The following is a 20,372-nucleotide window of genomic DNA, read 5'->3' as shown; positions in this document are numbered from 1 at the left end:
GTTATTAAATAAAAATAAATTTAAAGGCATGTGTCGGACCTGTGTTCGATCCACATATGGTCTTATGTTTCTCAAATACCTTTTAAATATAATTAATTTTATATTTAAATTTAATTGCTTAATACAAAAAAAATATATAAACTAAAATATACCTACCAATAGAGAAATTAATTAATTAAATAAATTTTCAATATATGGCGATAAATGCTTAGAGACATCTTTACCTAGATATTACATTGTTATATTGGATGTTATTAGATGTTACATTGGTAACAAACAGAATATATATAAGTTGTTTCTTTTGTTATTATATTTGTACATTTTGTTGGAAGTATTTTATCTATAGTACGTCGAGCGTTTTCGCAGATACACAGATAAACAGACACTCAGACACACAGAATAGCGATATTATATACATATGTATGTATATATGATTATTCACTTTTTAATTATTCACGATTCAATCTAGGCTAACGTTTTTAGGAATAGTAACCCCCTGCGCTGCAAACGATTGCAAACCAAGCGCCCGCATGCTCATTTCATACTTTTGTCTCGGCTTTTGCCATTTTAAACTTGCCAAAAAGATCCAACTCAATTTTACGAATTGCCAATCATCAATGTACATCGAAATGTAATCTTCGCAACCCCATCAATATCTCGTATTTCGTACATGCTGAAATTCAAACAGTTAAAATGCAATCGAAAGAGCATGCAGGCTGGTGGTTTGCAATCATTTGCAGCAAACCCACATATCTTGGATTCCTACTCCGCTCAAAAAATCCCTTTAATGATCCTTATGTACTTAAATTACTTTATTTTTCCCTTGTAAGGCCTCACCTTGAATTTGCCTCAACTATCTGATCACTGATTCAATTGTATTGAAAAACTCCAACTAAAATTTATTAAATCCTTACGCTACCGTTTTCCTACCTACGCCCATACTACTATAACCGATATTTTAACAATCCTATCCTTTAACAATCTTTCTGTCAGGTGACGGCTCACTGATGCTACCTTCTTTTTTAAGCTTCTAAGTGGTTTCCATGATTGTTCCGATTTGATGAGTAGGGTAGGTTTCAGGATCCCAGTAAGGTATTCTAAACATTCTGCACTATTTTCGCTTAATACTTTCAAAACCGATTCCCTAAAATATTCCTATCTACAGCGTGTTTATCGTATGCTTAGCGGGGAGCTGAATAAGGTTGATGTATTCGGTATTTCTTTACATCAATTCAGGACTGCCATCATGAGAGTCTTGATTGATTGATCCATTTCTATTTCTATTATATAATCCTTTTCCGATATTATAATTTTTAATTATTTTCGTTTTCATTTGTTTGTTTCTATGTACCATTTTATGTAATTTGTAAAAATCTATAATTGGACTCGGATGCTATTTTGTTACATTTATTTTGACTGACTATTATACTGTCTTTGGAAATATTTACGTTTGCGAAATTTCAAGAAAACTGAAATACTGCAAGTGGCAATAATCAAAAAAACATATATTTATAATATAATAATTAAAATAAAATAAATAAAAATGCTAAAAAATAAAAACGGTTGTCAGAAGTGGGATTCGAACCCACGCCCACAGAAGTGGACTGCGACCTGAACGCAGCGCCTTAGACCGCTCGGCCATCCTGACTTTTGCTGCTACCACCTAACTAGATAACGCAAGCAATCTGAAGTACAGTGTATACGTCAGTGGTTCTCAAGTGCGGCCATAGTGGCCGCATGCGGCCACTAGAGGATTTTACTGCGGCCACCAGCGACTTAATAGTAAATAATACTAATATTTAAAAAAAAATTAATATATTTTAAAAATTTTTTGCATTATTAAATATATTTTAAAATTTTTTTGCAAAATTAAAAATATTTTGAAGTTATTATTTAATTGCAGTATCAATTGCTTTTGTGGAGCAAAATATTTGGTATTTATTTATATTTTTTTGATTTTTAAATGCTTTTTATTATTACGAAATTATGTTCACAATACATCTTATATCTATTTTAATAGCTACTGATCATTTTCTATTTGACAATTTAATTTAATTTGGTTAGTAATCACAGTATAATATTATTGTAATGTTAATCTAAAGCATAATAGGAAAAAGAGCTCAAAAACCTATTTACAATCCTTATAAATGTTCATGATACATCTAATACATAATATTAATTAAAAACCCACTAAAGTCGATGACCTAAAGCAGATTGTGTTTAGGTAACCTGTGTTTATACCTGAAGGGTATAGACATTTTGTTGTAATCACCGCAGTATCAATTGCAGTATCAATTGCTTTTGTGGAGCAAAAGTGAACCTTCTATTTGGTATTTATTTATATGTGGTGGTATTTATATATGACTATTTTACTATTTCAAATGTTTTGTATAGATAAAAATATCTTATATATACATACATACATACATATGTATATACAATGTACTTCGATATCAGTATTGGAAATATTTCTGTATCAATTTAATCATTGAATATAATTTTGAATGTGGGCGTCAAGAGTTTGCTAAAAGTTGTTATTTCGCTTGTAGCCCCAAGGGATCGTACGGTTGAAAAGCACTGATTTATATTAAATATAAAGACGGTTGTTTGAACGCAAGTCCTTAACCGCCCACAACGCACTTTTGCGTGTTTCAATTGAACGTATGAAAGTGTCGTGAATTTTTTCAATTACTTAACGCTGGTAAATTCATAATTACGTTGGATTTATGACGCTTTTGACGCTTGACTTTTATTGTTTTTTCGCGATAGCAAAAAAACTTTAAGTGTAACGTTTTTTGCCTATACGTGCATATTAAAATATTTGAATTACGATTTTCGTACACTTCGTTCGCGTTATTGTGTTATGTTATGCGTTGAAACAGTTCAAAATTTAACGACCACTTGCAGCGTAATGGTTTGGTTTATTTTGAATAAAACCATTTACATTTATACTGTATTAAGTATGCACATGTGACATTTTGAACAGTATTATGCTCATGATTGACAGTCCATTTTATATATTTTAAGTTTAATTCTAATACTAGTTCAATATAATGCTTTATAAAAAATATGCCCTTTTGTTGGCACATTTTATATAAATGTATATTAGACCGAAACAAAAACGTGAATTCATGATTTTCATCAATTGACTTAGTGGAAAACTTTCGTTGAATCAAGGGAACGTTAAACAGGTCATTTGGTCTCCCTGCATTTCATAGCATTTCTTTTTGGAGGACTTTTCAAAATAATTATAGGAACATGAAAAAAATACGATTTTCTGAAAATAAAACTTTGTATGGGGACTTTCGTGCGAAATTTTGAATTTTGAATTCTTGCCAATCAGTCAAAATTTACCACAATCGATCCAAATAACTTCCATAGGTGAATATTCCTTTGAAAATAGAAAAAAAGTATTCTCGAAATATTATTATATGAAAAAAACTGCTTTTTCGAAATTTTCGTCGAGATAAATCAATTGGTTGGAGGCAACGAAAATTGTTAAAAATCAATGAAATCTTCATTTAACGATTTAATACGGAAAAAGTTTTCCACTAGGTCTATTGATGAAAATCCAAAATTTGTGAATTTCGTTCTTACCTTTGTATATATGTATATTAATTAAGAAAACACGTTTGAAAATATATAAATATGCACTTAAAAACCCCAAAAATATGATGAGATATTAATTAGTCTGCCAGTATAATTATTAAAAATTATTTAATACACAACTAAAGCATTTAAAATACATTCATCGTTTAAGTTTTCCCCTAAATTTCCAAATTTAATTGCGAAAATATAAGCATTATGTCTGATTAATTAAAAGCTGAAACGACGATTACAATAATAATTGGACAATTCTTTTAATTAAAAGTTCAACTAAATGTATTCTATCTATACAAAAATTGAAAGTATTATTTTTTAATACAATTATGCACTACTACATTAACAATAAAATACTGTAGTATACACAAAATATAAATTAAATACATTATTTTTCCATAGAAGTTTTACACTCATTTCCAAATATTAAAAACAAAAACATTCGCTCTGGCTAATTACATAAACGTCCAAAAAGACGATTACAATAACAAATGGGCAATTAGTTCAATTGAAAACGTATCTTAACTCATATTAGGTATAGAAAGGCATTATTGTTTCATAATCCTAGTTATATAATATTATTCCACATCAATGGTTAATTTGAATGAAAAATAATAGGCATTAAACTTGGCAGTTTTAACAGTACCAAAATTGTTAGTGAAAATCCAACGTCATTTACGACACGATCATAAAACCACATTATGTAGTATGCAACTAAACGCATATGTACATTGCGTCAAAAGTAACAACCCTCTGATAAAACTAAGTGCATTTGCGTGTAATTTGAATTTGTAAAAAAACAGCTTAGCACTGGAAAAATCGTAAAAATTCACTGTGTAATACGAAATATCGAATTAGTATTAACAATAAAGGGGTTCCGGTGTAGCCGACGCTTTTCCGGTAATGCAGTGCAAATTTACAACAGGCAGGGCCAAAACGCTGTGTGATTTATGCGAAGGGCATTATGATTCTGACCTTTGATATGCGAATGTGTACGTGCGTGTGCAATTTACATACATATATATGTATGTATGTATGTATACCTATAATATAATACGTACGTATGTTTATTTATGCGTGTGCGTATATTAGAAATTTTTCGTAATGCTACGCCGACACGCAAATTTTCCCACGCTGACTAAATAAAATTTAAGACATTATATATTAAAACTCGTCCGTTTTTAACGTTATAATATGTCTATGAATATTTTCAGTTGGGAATTTTAAACGATTTACGATTCCAATCAATCAATCAAAGATTTAACTCACTTTACACAACCACATCAAGACATTCGCTCACATTTCCTTTCGTCAACTTGGATTTGACTTGATATATGCTAGGCTATTCTCCAACCCTTTATCTTCTCGCTTGCTTTTCAACTCGCTTTTGAGAAGTAAGCTGGAATATAATTTGATTATGTGGAATCCATATGAAGCGAATTACTCTCTGATGATTGAGAAAGTGCACAAAGCATTCCTTCGTTTCCTATATAGGAAAGAATATGGGTATTACCCATATCTCTACCCTACTCCCTTCCTTTTGGGCATGCTTGGGTATAATTCCCTTGAACTTCGGAGAAACTTCTCATTAACTCGTTTTGTTCTCCAGCTACTTCGTGGTAATACGTCATGCCCGTTGTTGCTGGAACAGTTGGGACTTAAGTTTAAGTCCCTAGTATTTATGTGCGTGGTAGACATCATCATTTGATGGTTGTCCCTCCTGCTCTTACTATTCTTTTTCAAATGGCTCCTATTCCAAGAGCTATTCGACTTCTTAATGAAATCGTTACTGCTGAGTCTGAATGTAATATTTTCCACCTTAGTGAGCGTAAATTGTTGGATATTATTCTAAAGTATTTGTCTGATAGTCTGCGCTCATCATTTCTTTTTATGATTGATTGTGATTTATGTATGGAACTTCTTGATTTACTCTCTTCCATTTGGGCCTCACAGAGATGTTTTGTATTTGCAGTTGGTTCTTATTTTTTGGAACTGGCTGTAGGTACAAGACATTCCTTATGTTATGTTTTATATTTGATATTTTTATGTTATCTGCTATTGTTTTTTATGATTATGTATAAATGTATTATTGTCTGTATATATATATACATATATTTATATTTATTTTTCTTTCTCTTTATTCTTTTATTAGACATTCCCTTCTTTGTTGTTTTTTATTATTTGTTATTATTATTACTATCCGCTATTATATATGTAGCTTATTATTTTTATGGTTGGGTTAAATGTGTTGTTTATGTATATATGTATATATATATTGTTTTTTTCATGTCTGATTTCTTTAGTTATGATTTCGTTTCTTTTCTGTTATATTTTTGACTATTTTGGCGCATTAGGCATTCCTGTAATGCTACAATGGTCCAAACTTTAAATCAATAAATAAATAAAATTGATGCCATTTTTACAAGCCTATTCTATTCTAACTGAGCTAAAATTGCTACAGTCTTCAAATCGTTTTTAAGCTTTGCCAATTTGTGCGGTTTGGTCAACGATGGATATTTCAATCGATTTTTATAGTTCGATGGTGAACAATAATTACAAGCCTCATATCAAGTTGCTTTTTGTACTTTTGGGCTAAAATTTATCAGTACGCATTCGTCGACAATGCGTATTACAAACACTCGTACGGTTTTCTTTTTAGATGGATTTTCCGCTAATTACCCGCCATGTTTTTCTGACAAAATTTATTGAATATAAAGATTATGTATTGAACACAAAATTATTTCAAATACATCAAATATGTATATAAAACCGACTACTACACATACATATGTATGAATCATTCACGATTGATGAATTGAGTAGAACCTGAATGAATCAAATATAATATTAATGACATATTATATGAGGTTATTTCAATACGGATGTTAAAATAACTTGAAACCAGCCGAAATAGAATCTTTTAACACAGAAATACACATAGAGCCTTCTCAGAACTGCGTCATATAAGTTTACCTTTGTAGTTTGCTGCCATATATAATTTTATATTGTACTAATACTCATGTAAATATTGAGAATTTCGATAATTAAGTATAGTGACCTAGTGTACCTTAAGATATTTTAAATGTATAATTAATAGTTATCGAACCTTATTGCGATTATATCATGAATAATAATAGTATTCTGCATTTTTCAGGCTTATTGAATTTCAATACAAGTTATTAGAATTTGTACAACTTTATTATAAAAATCAATTGAACTTTACATGCACGCATTATATGAATGTACATATGTATGTATATTCGAATTCATATATTTGTATAAATGGTTTTTTCTTTTCTTTTTAATTCTCCATTGAGCACAACTTTGTTTATAAAAGTTTGGTAATTTATTTAAAGATCGAAAATTAAAAAAAATCATCCCATTCCAACCTCTAATTTCATGTTAGTCATGATAATAGCAAAGAGACTTACATACATACATATGTATACTTATTGAAAATTTTAAAAAACATTTTGAAAAATGAAGACTATATTTTTTAATTTTTAAATGCTTTTTATTATTACTAAATTATGTTCACAATACATCTTATATCTATTTTAATAGCTACTGATCTGCTGATCATTTTCTATTTTATAATTTTAATTTAATTTTGTTAGTACTCATAGTATTATATTATTCTAATGATAATTTACAGCATAATAGGAAAAAGAGCTCAAAAAACTATTTACAATTCTTTACCCCTACTATATAAAATATGTGTCGTGTAGAGAAGAGTCCAATATAATTGGAATATATCACGAATATCAAAGAAAGTGTTTCCCTTTATACACACACATATTAAATTCAAATTACCATTACCTTAGTTTTATAAATGTAAATTATGTATGTATAAAATGCTTTAGTTAGACAAGACTATGAAAGAAAGCTCAAGCATAAGAATAACGAATCAAATCTTGAATATTTTAATAGAAAAAAATATCATTGTTTGGTACACATAATACAGAAAGGTACACACATAAATGTAAATACATAAACCATTCTCTTGCCCATTTCCCATTCCCTTATTGCCAAGCCGGGCAAATTGAGCTCGGGCAAATGAGTAATGACCGGCAACGGTGTGAACAACAAAGGGTGAGAAATTTCCGAATTATCGTCTCACCGAGACAAGTACCCAGTCTTGAGAAAAGACCTGCGTTTGGAGAGAAAACAGGGGAAGTGGGGTAGTATGAGATCTATAATTTGGGCCACGTCGGAAAAAAGATTAAGGGGTGAAGAGAAGGGAATGAGAGAGAGAGAGAACGACGAGGGGTCACCCTACAGAGGTCACTAATGGGTCGTGATTATACTAATGCTTATCGCCTGCCCCCCATCAAACGATGGCTATCTGAACATACATATACTGTATATATGTGTGTATTTTTTCGGCTGGGGAAAAATGGCCGACGATGATTTATAAAATTGAAGGGTTTTCCACGGGACGTTACGTCACGTAACGCCCATTCGATATGATCTGTAGACTTACGGGCGTTTAATGATCGTTAGTCGTTTCATTCGGCACCATAGATAACTTGACAATTAAACCGAATACTGTATTATTCTAGATTTTACCATTTTCGGAATATCCAAGTATGAATTCAGTATTTTTAAATAAAATACAAATATGCTGAAAATTAAATACTGCCTTATTTTAGCCAAATTTTCACTATCTTCAAAACTTGTTTCATTTATAAAACAGGTACTTATATTAAACAGTTACTAGCTTAAGCCTAACAAAAATGAAAATACTGAGTACTATATACCTACTTACCAGTGGCGTGCGGTGACTTTTGAACCAGAGGATCCTGTCCAAAACACGATCAGTTTATTATTTTAAATTTTATTTTAGTCTTCCAAACATTGTCATATTTATATTTATTAAAATGTCTTTGATATGTTTTCGTATTTGAATGAATATTCAATATTGGTGTGGGTTTTTGGTTCTTAACAATGATCTCTTTTTCATTATATGTACATACATATGTTAGAGAAGCAAATGTCCTTTTTAGTACATTTTTAATAAATTACACTAAAATAATAAAAGTAAATAACTTAGGATGTAGCGTACGAAATATCAATCAACGAATCAAGTCCATACATACGCAAAAGAAGATTTTGATTCCAGAGCAAGTGTCGCGCGAGCGAGACGACTGTAGAGTCGTCTCACTCATGCGCATACGCAAGAGTGACAGCTCACTTATGCGCATGCGCAAAAGATTCGTAGAGAACTTCAGCATCCATGGTAATACAAGCTTGATGGTAAACAAGCACCGGTCGCGCAGACTGCTACGGCTTTTCAACGGGGATGCTCGTTTATGTCAATTTTGGATTAGACAAAAGATCGTATATATCATAATTACGTAATCAAAAAATAAATGAAAGAGAAATAAAACTAAGAAATTCATAAAACAAACGGTATGAAAAAGGGATGCGCAGCATCCACAGCATCCATGGACGGCACGCCACTGCTACTTATATATTTTATTTTTTATTTACATAGATACATACCAGGAAAGCCTAAAAGGTAAACCCCAATGCGCCTCCTAGCCAATTAAAAAAATTGCAGCACTTTTTATTACATAAATCGCTGAATTTCAATATGCTGAAGAACACGAAATTAACTTTTAATTAATAAGTGAATTAATCCATAGGGACATCTATGGATTTAGACTTGTATATAATTTTTTACATATTTTAAATAAATAAAATTCGGGTATTGGTGACATAGTGGGTAGGAAGGTTTTTGCCAATTTGATGGAGGAACCGTTTCAACAATGAAATATGTATACTAAATAATATATAACTAAACTTTGGTCCAAAGTAAAGGTCAATCTGAAGGTTTATTTTTAAATAAACTATATTAGACAACTAAAAATATTGAATAAATGGAAAATTTTAAGCCTTCCTAAATTTCATTAAAGGAAATTTCGATAAGTGCTTATACATTTTAAGTGATTTGGGAGTAAGAAGGAATTAACAATTTACTGGAATAAATCAACCAAGAGGGATTTGTATATCAGAGTATAAAAGCTTTTAGAGACATTTGTATTGATTAAAGAAAATATTCTAAGAATTAATAATGCGTTAACTAAATAAAAAATTAAATTCAGAGTTTAATTCGTGCCTTCTACCTAATGATTAGGTAGAAGGCACAGAAAATTTACGATTAAAATTTATATTCAGCATATACATATGTAGTTTGAGCTTCGTTCAAAGTTTGCATAGAGATTTCGTTTCACTCAGCGCTAGGAGTGTAGAGAAAATACGAGATTTGCGATACGAAATATTTTTTTCGCTCTCGAAAAATAAGAGCAAATGCCGATTTTTATTTACTCGTATTGTTGTCGTTGAAAATAAACCGGACGATAGCTCGGGGGCGGATCTGGGAGGGATGAAGGGGAAAACCGCGTATATTGAAAATAAACAAGAGGAAAAAACCGGCCGTGTCCAGTCAGTCGACGTCTCCAAATGAAAAGTTTTAATGATATTTTTCATAAGCGAATGTCTCCGTCTCTTTCTTTATGCAAGCGAAAAGCTAAGGATAGAAAGAGAAGGAGAACACATCGTCGACGTGGCGTTTGCGGAAAAACAGCACAAAAGAAAAGTGGGAAAAATCGACAAAAAAACTATCAAATGTTGTGATTGCGAAAGAAAAATATTATTCCCATTTAAAATAAAAATAAAATGTATACAAGCACGCCTGGTAATATTGAAACTATTTTTTTCAAGTCAAATGGATTTATTTTCATATGTATGTATGTATATAATTGGTCGTATAATGTTTTATTCCATAAAAGCATACGTGTAAGTGATATTGACTCTAACTGGTATATATGCCGATATATTTTAAAAGGAAAAACGATCGCTGACAAATGTCAGCGATCTTATCGAATAAAATATCAACTGACAATTTAAATTTGTTTAAAGTAGTAGCAGTAGTCCTTCAAAGGACCTTCTCTGTATTGGAATATCAATAATTTAAAATTTAAGGTACATCTAAAGAAAACTTCAAACACGCCTCATTGTAAATAGGTTTTTGAGCTATTTTTCCTATTATGCTATAGATTAACATTAGAATAATATAATACTATGATTACTAACCAAATTAAATTAAATTGTAAAATAGAAAATGATCAGTAGATCAATAGCTATTAAAATAGATATAAGATATATTGTGAACATAATTTCGTAATAATAGAAAGCATTTAAAAATCAAAAATCAAACAAGCCTCATCGAATATTGTATAAAAAACCTACATACATATATATTGAACCGTTATAGGATGTGGCATAGTACACTTTTCTTCATTTTGAGAAATATTTCGCAAAACTTAAAATATACGGATGGCCTGTAATACGTTTATTCTGCTTTTTCAAGTTTCTGGAGATATGGAATTATAACAATTTAAGAATTAAGTCAAACAAAAATAATGTTTTTGGAACTGAAAATTAGACTTTTCAAATATAACAGCTCATATATGTATGTACATATGATCACTCAATTTTCATAGTAATGATATGTATATTTTTGTGAATTCTGTATATCAATTAATTAAAATACCATCGATATTGTACAGGAAATATAATCAATTTAACTCAAATAAATTTAAAAATCAGATAAATTTGTCAAAAAACTAAGAACCATTCTAATATGTACTCAATTATACATACATACATATAAATACAAAATTACAAATCGTTTCAAGTTAAGTAGATATACTTTAAATGGGGCTCAAACTTTTTTGTTTAAATCCGAATGCTTTCTGCCTGTTATTGTGCGTTTAAAATAAAAATTAATAAAAAAATAAAAGAAACACTCGTTCGTATAAAAAAATACAATGAACGTCTATTTATTTTTCCAACCTTTCAATTCAATAGGAGCGGTAATAAGATTGAATCGAAATAGCAATAATAAAAGACAAAAAAAAACATAGCAAAATTGGTAACTTGTGCGTCATCCATTATATTATTCTCAGAACGAAATAAATTAAAAATAATAAACAACAAAATTTCATCAGCTTGCATGCTGAATATCTCTTATTAAGGACTTTTCGTTGTCTAAAAAGAGATCTTTTGGTATTTTTGTCACTTGAATGTAATAAATTGAGAGGGCAGAGAGTATTACGGTGTCGTGCGCGGGGCAGTTACCAAACCGAAAAGAAAATAATCATATTTTAAGTTAGGCGAGCAATAAAGCACGAGAAAAGTTGAGCAATTGTCGAGGCCACGGTTGATATAATATTCGTATATGCAAAATGTATGTATATAATACGTACGAGTACTTCATTGTTATTTAGAAGTTCTCGCTCGAGCTTGCGGAAGCCGCGTTTCTTCTATTTGCACACTGGCATTTTTTTTATTTTTTACTTTATTTTTTATTATTATACTCTTTATTTTACGTCCCTGTCGTAAAAGTGCAACAGCAACCGACCAAGCCGTTTCTTTCTGCCGCAGCTCTCTCGGGAGCGCTAAAAGCGAGCGAGAAAGTTAATTTGAGAAACGTGCGATATATTACATATATTGTAATGTTATTCACGAGCGGCCACCGTGGTTTTTGAATCTTTTTTTTATTTTTTATAACCATATTGAAATAGTTAATGTCTCAAAAATATTACAAACAATTAACGTGCACCTATCGTTTCATATTTATTTATTTATTTAAAATTAAGTTTGGACCGTTGTGGGATTACAGGTGTCCCTAGAGCCGCAATGGTCGATAAAATACAGAGAAATGATAAAAAAATATACATATATGGACATATACATATGTACAATGTACTGTCACGTTCCAATGAAAGATTTATTTATTTTTTAGTTTACTCATCCCACCGCTGCCACCAAAATTACCACTGCAGCATTTCAATGAAAGATTGATAATATTTTAAAACTACTTAGTTAACTAACTAAGATTTATTTATTATTATTATTACGTTACATTTATCTTATGTTTAGATATATTCGAAAAACGAATGATTTAATTATAGAATGATTATGAATTTAAATGAGGTGCGTAGAACTATTTCACTTTAACTTTGCTTCACTATTTTACTATGTTCTGCTGTTGATGTGTTGACCATCACCTGCGGGGTCGATATTATATGACTGACTATACGGAGTCGATGGTAATGACTAGAGTACGTACTCAAAACGCACTGCCCATTGTTCAATTGTTGTAAATGCTTTTTAAAAAAGGTTCGGCAAACCTTTAAAAATGCATTTACAATATTTGAACAATGAGCGGCATCCTGGTTATCCGGGCTTTCGAAATGACTAACGACTGTCATCTGCGGAGTCGATGATGATGACTGTCTATTCGGAGTCGATGGTGATGACTAACTAATTCTAACAGTAATGAGATTATATACTCTTCTTTAAAACAATGAAGTGTTGAAGACACGTGTCGTACAATTTCGGTTAGTCAGTAAATTAGGTGTGCCACAAATCAATGGTATGTCTTATTAAATTAGGTGTGCCACACATCAATGGTGTTACTTGTTAAATTAGGTGTGTCTTAGCCCTACTGGTTAATCAACTACATTGATAAGCGAGGTACATATGTACATATGTACATACATAACACTGGGTTGGGCAAAGTCCGGCACTCCTGTCATTGATAAGCGAGGTACATAGCAGTACATAGACAAAAAATACATTTATAAATAATCATAAAGAATAATCTTCTTCCTCTCAATGTCCTGTCCAAATTCGGACGTTGGCGACCACCTCGTCGATTATTTGAAGATATCCGCATCGGTCTTCAGCGGTTCGGAAAAAGTCTTCGGCGCTCATATCGGTCGACATGCGCATGTTTTGAAGCCAAGACAACTTTTTCCTGGCAATCCATTTTTTACCTTCTATTTTCCCCGTGATTATCAAACGGAGAAATTCGTATTTTGGACCCCGTATCATGTGTCCGAGGTACTTTATCTTTCTCCGCTTGATCATGCTGAGAACAGCTTCATTTGATATTTTTTGGTTCACGGGATCTTCAGCATACGCCTGTAGACCCAAATCTCAAAAGCTTCGATGCGGCTGATCAACCTGGTCTTCAGAGTCCACGTTTCACATCCATATAGTAACACTGTTACTACATGGATGTGTTACTTCACAGTTGACTGAAAACTGAAGACATTGAAAAGTTATATGTAGTTATATGTATTTTCAGACGACGCTCTTCGCAAATTTCAAAAGCGTACGAAGATTGAGATGCTTGTTTGTAAGCGCCGCCTTCATTTTGATAAATGCTGTTCTAGCCATCTCGATGCGGATTCTTAGATCAAATATCAAAAAATAAAATACAAAGTATATAAGCACCGATATATAAGAACCAGCCGCAAATACGAAACATCCCTGCGAGGCCCAAATGGAAGAGAGAATATAAAAATTCCACTCATACATCACGTTCAATTATTAAAATAATGATGAGCGCCAATACCAAACAAATAAGTTAAAATAATCTCCGATAGGCTACGCTCACTGAGATGGGAAATATCATATTCAGACTCAGCATCAACGGTTTAATTGAGAAGTCAGATAGCTTTTGGAAAAGGAGCCATTTGATAAAGAACCGTGCGAGCAGGAGGTACAACTATCAAATAGTGATGTCTAACACGTACATGCATAATGATTAGGGACATAAAGTCCCAACTGTTCCAGCAACGACGGACATGACTTATTACCACATAGAAGCTGGAGAGCAAAACGAACTAATGAGAAGTTTTTCAGAAGTTCAAAGGAATTATACCCAAGCATGCCAAAAAGAAAAGGAGTAGGGTAGAGATATGGGTACCCAATCTCTTTCTTATATAGGAAACGAAGAAATGGTTTTTGCACTTTCTCAATCATAAAAGAGAAATTTGCTTAGTGCGAATTCTATACCGCATTATACTCTTGCTTCTATATATCGTTAACTTGTAATGTTCCATATTTTTATATATCGTCGACATGTAATGTTTTTTTTAGTTTTTAATATTAACGACTGTTTTATCAAATTTTCTATATATTTTTTGGGTAAATATCATTTGGGAAAACGACTTTTTAGTATAAAAATCCCTTTCAACATTTGCCCACAGTGTTAGCTTGTAGTATAGGGTTGCCATACGTCCCGGTTTATATGTAGATCTGTGTCCCCAAGTCCTGGTGCACGGGTCAGTTGTCCCGGTATTCTATCTAGCTTGCTAGTCAGACAAAAACTACTAAGAAAAACAATCGGTGTGAGAATAAAAGGTGACAGGACCACAAGAACTCAAGGACAAGAGAAAATTCAATTAAAATTACTTAATAGTATACACAGAGCCGTACGAAGTGAGTAATTCTATATTATACATATACATATAGCTTTCACTTTGAACGAAAATAAGTTTGAAGTTAGTTATATTAAGTAAAATAATAGATACGAGTTTGAAATAACAAATTTTATCTAATATAATGATTACATATATAAAATATATCATTCCCTATATGCATTGTTATTGTTTTGATTTAACCATATCATACTGTTAATATCCTGCATGTATTCTTATAAGTTTTGTTTTTTACTTAAACTAGCCATCTTTATCTTGCTATTAACAAAAATACTCCAAAAAATATTATATTATGATACATTTTAAATCTCGGAATAATTAATTCGTGTGAATGAATTCTGTTGACTTATCCTATATTACTTTTTCTCAGAAAATACAGACCGGAATATGATACAAATCAAGCTCAATTGTTCAACTATAAAACATAGATAAATTGTTCACGCTATAAAATAAAAACAAATAGACAATAGAAAATATGTCTTAGATCATATTTTACTACAGTTTATCATCATCATCATCTACAGCCATTCACTATCCACTGCTGGATGAAGGCCTCTCCAACACGCTTCTACTCATCTCTGTTTTGCGCCACACTCATCCATCTCACCCCACACATTTTCCTTATTTCTTCCACCCATCTTTCTTTTACCCTATTGTATTCTCTCGGGTACCATTTAAGCACTTCTTTTGTCCATCTTTCATCCATTCTTTTAGCCACGTGGCCCGCCCATTACCATTTCAATCTCTTTACTCTATCTACTTTGTCCTACTCCATCCTAATTTCATACTTCTTTTTATTACATACCTCCTTTACGTTTCACATGGCTTTCGTGTTAGTGGTCATTTTTATCTCTTATCCGATCGTTTTCATACTTTGCCATATTGCTCATTTTGGTCATTAATACACGCTAATGTATCGTCTGTCATTACGTTGGAGATAAAATATCGTATACAACGCGTTTTAAAAACGGGGCCCGTAAACCTTCCTGACGTTTAATAAGCGTTCGTTTCGTGTCTTCCAACCTGTTCGCCTTGATATGGCCATATAAGATTTTAATTGTTTAAACGCCTATAACTCACTCTATATTTTATAATATTTGCTCTATAGGTTCTCGTTATCTCTAATATTTAAATATTTATAGTTTTAACTCTCATATGTATATATAAATTTCAAATTTGGCGTTTAGCTTCATGTAATGTAATACACGATGTATATTGATTTTTGGCCAAATATGTCAAATCTGACATTTCACTGTATATCTCCTCAGTGGGTTTTATCTGCGAGATAAGTATTCAATAAGAAGTTATGTTGTATCTAATTGTTAATATGATTTACAATAAGCTTACATACATTTAGTTTTTTACAATAAGCTTAAATATATACATCACATACACTTATTTTTAGTTATCAGCTGATTTTTATCTCTTCATCTTTACTACCGGACATATCATTTATTTGACCTAAATATAAATATTGTTTTACTACTTCTACTGGTCACAAGTGCAAATATGTCTATATTGCTCCAACAAATTTTGAACGGATTGAAAATTAATCAGAAAAATTCTGCAATACGTCTAAAATTAGAGAACTAAGTCACACTCAAGGATACGTAACAACTTTTAGATGCGACAAATTCAAATAAATCGTAAGCGACAATGTCCTCTTGAATTATTCAAAATATTCCGGAACGAAGCGAGTGAGGCGTCGCTCTCCGGTCGTGGGATGCGGCCCGTGGACCGCTTTTATTGGGGCTGTTTGTTTTTATTCGATCCTTTGCCCGCCCGCTTGCACATTCGTTTTATAAAACGGATACGATTATTTAAAATTGAGCTGGGTAGAGGGCGGAAAAGCGGGGAAAATCAATGTTTACGCCGCGCGCCGTACGTACGGACCCCCGTTTGAGGGCTTTGCGCGAGTCAATCTCGTAAGTCGACCCGTACACGTTCGCACACAATGAAAATTCGCATATATACATGCATAAACTTCCGGACGATATTGCTTCACTTATAGACTCTCTTTTCCTCTCGTATGCTAAACAGCGTCACGGGTCGAATTGCACTGTATTATAAATAAAATAAACAATCAACATGTCACACCCTGTGAAATTGATGATTCGAACATATTTCATACAAAATTAATTTTCAACGGATTAAAATACACACCCATGTAATGTATCTAAGTAAATATAATCAAATTACCATTGATTTCATGAATACTTTGTGTAATTCAAAATAAACACATTTTATTAAGATAAATATGCTACAAATGTTCAATCAAATTGATTCAAACTTCTATGGATTTATTAAATTATTTTCTTATACTTGATTGTGGTTACAGAGAAACAAAAACGATTGATAACTATTGTTGTGCCTGTTGATTTCAACGCGTGGTTTCTGAAAGGATTTGATACAAGAAATAAAATAAAGTTATATGTTATATATAAATATAATGTAAGGTAATTTAAAGGCACACTTACACGTATTAATAGTAAAATGTTTTGTGCGCGCACTACAGACTCGCCGATCTAACCCTTTCACCCGTTTGAAATGGTGAATGAATGTGTGTTTGTTTTTTGTGTGAACGCTCCTGCGCTGTGCATCTGACGCTGATATCACCCGTTCCAAGGACGCTTTCCTCCCACCTCCCCGCTACCCCGCTTCCTCACGTCCCTCGACAACGTTGGCCGTCACGCCATTTAACTAAAGCGGATGCTTAAAATGCACCCATTGGTTAGAATGTATCGTCATTGCTCTAATTGGTCAAACGTTTTGGTCCACGTGGACCACTTCACGCTGGTTGGTTGTGCGCCTCGTTCGCGTGTATTTATTTTATTAAATATATCTAGGCACAACATATACTCCTGGCATTATAAAATTTGTTTTTTTGAAATCTCCCATACTGGTCAACGCGTTCGTCACATACCCATAAAACATACATACATCCGTTTTTTTATATACATACATATATTAATTTCCTGTTCTTCATTTGATATCATTTCTGCCCACATTTATTCATTTTCTTACGATTTTATCTCATTTACATAGATCGTTACTGTGTAAATTTAAATTTCTGAATGTATTTTCATCTTCCTTTTCCATTTTGTTGATTTTTTAGCTACTATTTTTATTTCAAAATTGCTTTAATGTATGTTTCTTATAAATAAATAAATTTTGTATTGCAATTATCTGCTATATCGATTTAATCTCAATTTTTAAGTTTAGCATACATATTATTCTTATACATATGTACTTATATAACAACTTTTACAAAGTGGTGTAGAATGTTCCAAGTATGGTTTTATATAACTAAATAATCGTAAGGCGAAGTAAGAAGAGGTATGTAAAAATGATAGAGAGCATAAATTGAAAGCCTTCAAATATATAGGGAATTTTAAATCCTCAAAAATGTAATAGTCTCGTTCAGTTTTGATAACACAATAGATTGAATTTTGATCTGTTTTCGAACAGTATTATATTGAAGTACGATCCTTGAAAGATTCCAGGGTCAAATCGAACGCCACTCATAATGGACACTTTACATTTACTACTCTGTATATATTCAAAATAATAACTCTTACGATTTTGTTTACCCGCAAACTTTTCCGTCCGACAGCTCGTCATCAATATTAATGATGTTTTTATTTTGTCCGATCGTTTGCCCGCTTGTTTATCATTTGGTCCAAGTTCGGCAAACGGCAACCTTTTCCGTTTCGCTTCAGCTTTCAAATGCAGTTCAAGTCGATCCAGAGGGCACTCTTTTTCCCTCTCGGTGTCGATAGAGGTACAAGTTGATATCGAAATCCAATAATTTTTATTACGCCGAAAGGCCGTATGAATAATTCAGCGCGCACATCCGATACGGACCGCGTATAAATACGCACCGCTTCTAACCTTTACAACAACAGTAAATAATGTCGATAAAAAATAATGTTCGTCGATGTGGTTATTCTGGGAAGGTTCTCTGGCCTTTCGTTCTCCAGATTTTCCAGACGAGAATTTGCTCCATTCGAAGACACCGCCTTGAAAGAAAATCTCCCAACGACAAAAAATACATCGAGTACAAATTGAGATTTTAAACAAACGATCCTGTTTTTAAATATGTACTTTGCGATATGGAAGGATAAGACAAACGTACATAAAAACGAATCCAGCATATCAATTTTTATTTTTAAAAACGAAATTGTCCAAGTTTGTTCGAAATCATGCTCAATAAAAAGTTACAAATTGGAACATTTTCATGATATTTTTGCTTGGGATCAAAGTAGCCCGGCTATTTTCAAATCTGTCTTAATTTTATGTAAGGTTTGACTGTTACTTAATTGTCTACCCGTTTAATAAATAAATGGTGAAGAAACAGTCGTAGTTTTACTTTTCACCATATCATGGACATATAAATTTTCCCCTTGGAACACTGCGTTGAAAGTATTTAAATGTTTCACGATGTCCAAAGTAAATGCAAAATCACACAGCCAGTCATTATCAGTTAATTCGGGAAAGTCGATAGTATTTAGTCGATAGAACGATTTCTTCTTTTGTATCTCATACTCGCCGAAGTATTTTTCCTAGGCTCTGCCATCGAATATGATTATGAAAATAATATCTGTGAACTCACATTCAATAACTCGAAGAAAAGCAATGAATTGTCTGTGTTTCAAGCCACTCGATCGTATTAAATTTACAAGTTTGATAATACAGGATATCACATGTTCAACTTTTAACACATCTATGTACAATACTTGTTGATGTACATATAATACAATGAATTATAATTAAATTGTAATCAGGATAATTTTCGCAAATTTTATCCTGGATAAAATTTGATATTTAAGTGATTCCAATGACAAAAGCTCTTCAATAATTTCAAATTTAGAGTTACATCCGCGTATGAAAATAATTACTGTTTTCGATCATTACTTTCGTCGAGAGCTATCGAGTACCTTGTGATCGATTCTAATATTGATGATAATTGCTCATTAAAGTTTGTAGTCTAGTTTGGCCCAAATTCGAATTGTATCTTATGTCAGAAACGATAAAACATTTAACAAATCAACAAAAAAAATTTTAGATCAGAAAATAGTAAACTTTTTTGAATTTTGCTCGCGGGCCGCACCAAAATACTTGGCGGGCCGCAGTTTGCCCAGGCCTATGTTAAAGTAATCGAGGAATCGCAAAAAAATATTAAAAAATTAATAAAACATATAGGTATTTCCGAAAATAAAATATGACAGATATGATATCAAGCTGTAGAAATATTGACTTTAAATATTAAATATAGAATAAAAAAAGAACGAATACAACTTTGAATATAAGTGAAACAAACATAATATAATATATTTAAATAAAAATCTATTGAAAAAACATAAACGAGTATTTTTTATTTACTCTCATTTTTTTTAAATAATCGAGTAAATAAAAAATACTCGATGGCAAAAAAATATTTTAAAAAATAAATAGAACATATACATATGTAGG

At 31.8% G+C, this 20,372-nt stretch overlaps 1 non-coding gene across 1 annotated transcript; it reads right to left on the bottom strand.

The window, feature by feature from the left end:
• Positions 1–1,564: 1,564 nt before the first annotated feature.
• On the bottom strand, positions 1,565–1,648 carry TRNAL-CAG (transfer RNA leucine (anticodon CAG)). The gene has a single exon. It is a non-coding gene; the product is annotated as a tRNA-Leu (tRNA).
• Positions 1,649–20,372: the final 18,724 nt, after the last annotated feature.

Source organism: Arctopsyche grandis, chromosome 7, assembly GCF_051622035.1.
Source record: "Arctopsyche grandis isolate Sample6627 chromosome 7, ASM5162203v2, whole genome shotgun sequence".
Taxonomy (NCBI): Eukaryota; Metazoa; Arthropoda; class Insecta; order Trichoptera; family Hydropsychidae; genus Arctopsyche; species Arctopsyche grandis.
The sequence above is the reverse complement of the archived record's forward strand: the minus strand, read 5'-3'. Positions and strand labels throughout refer to the sequence as shown.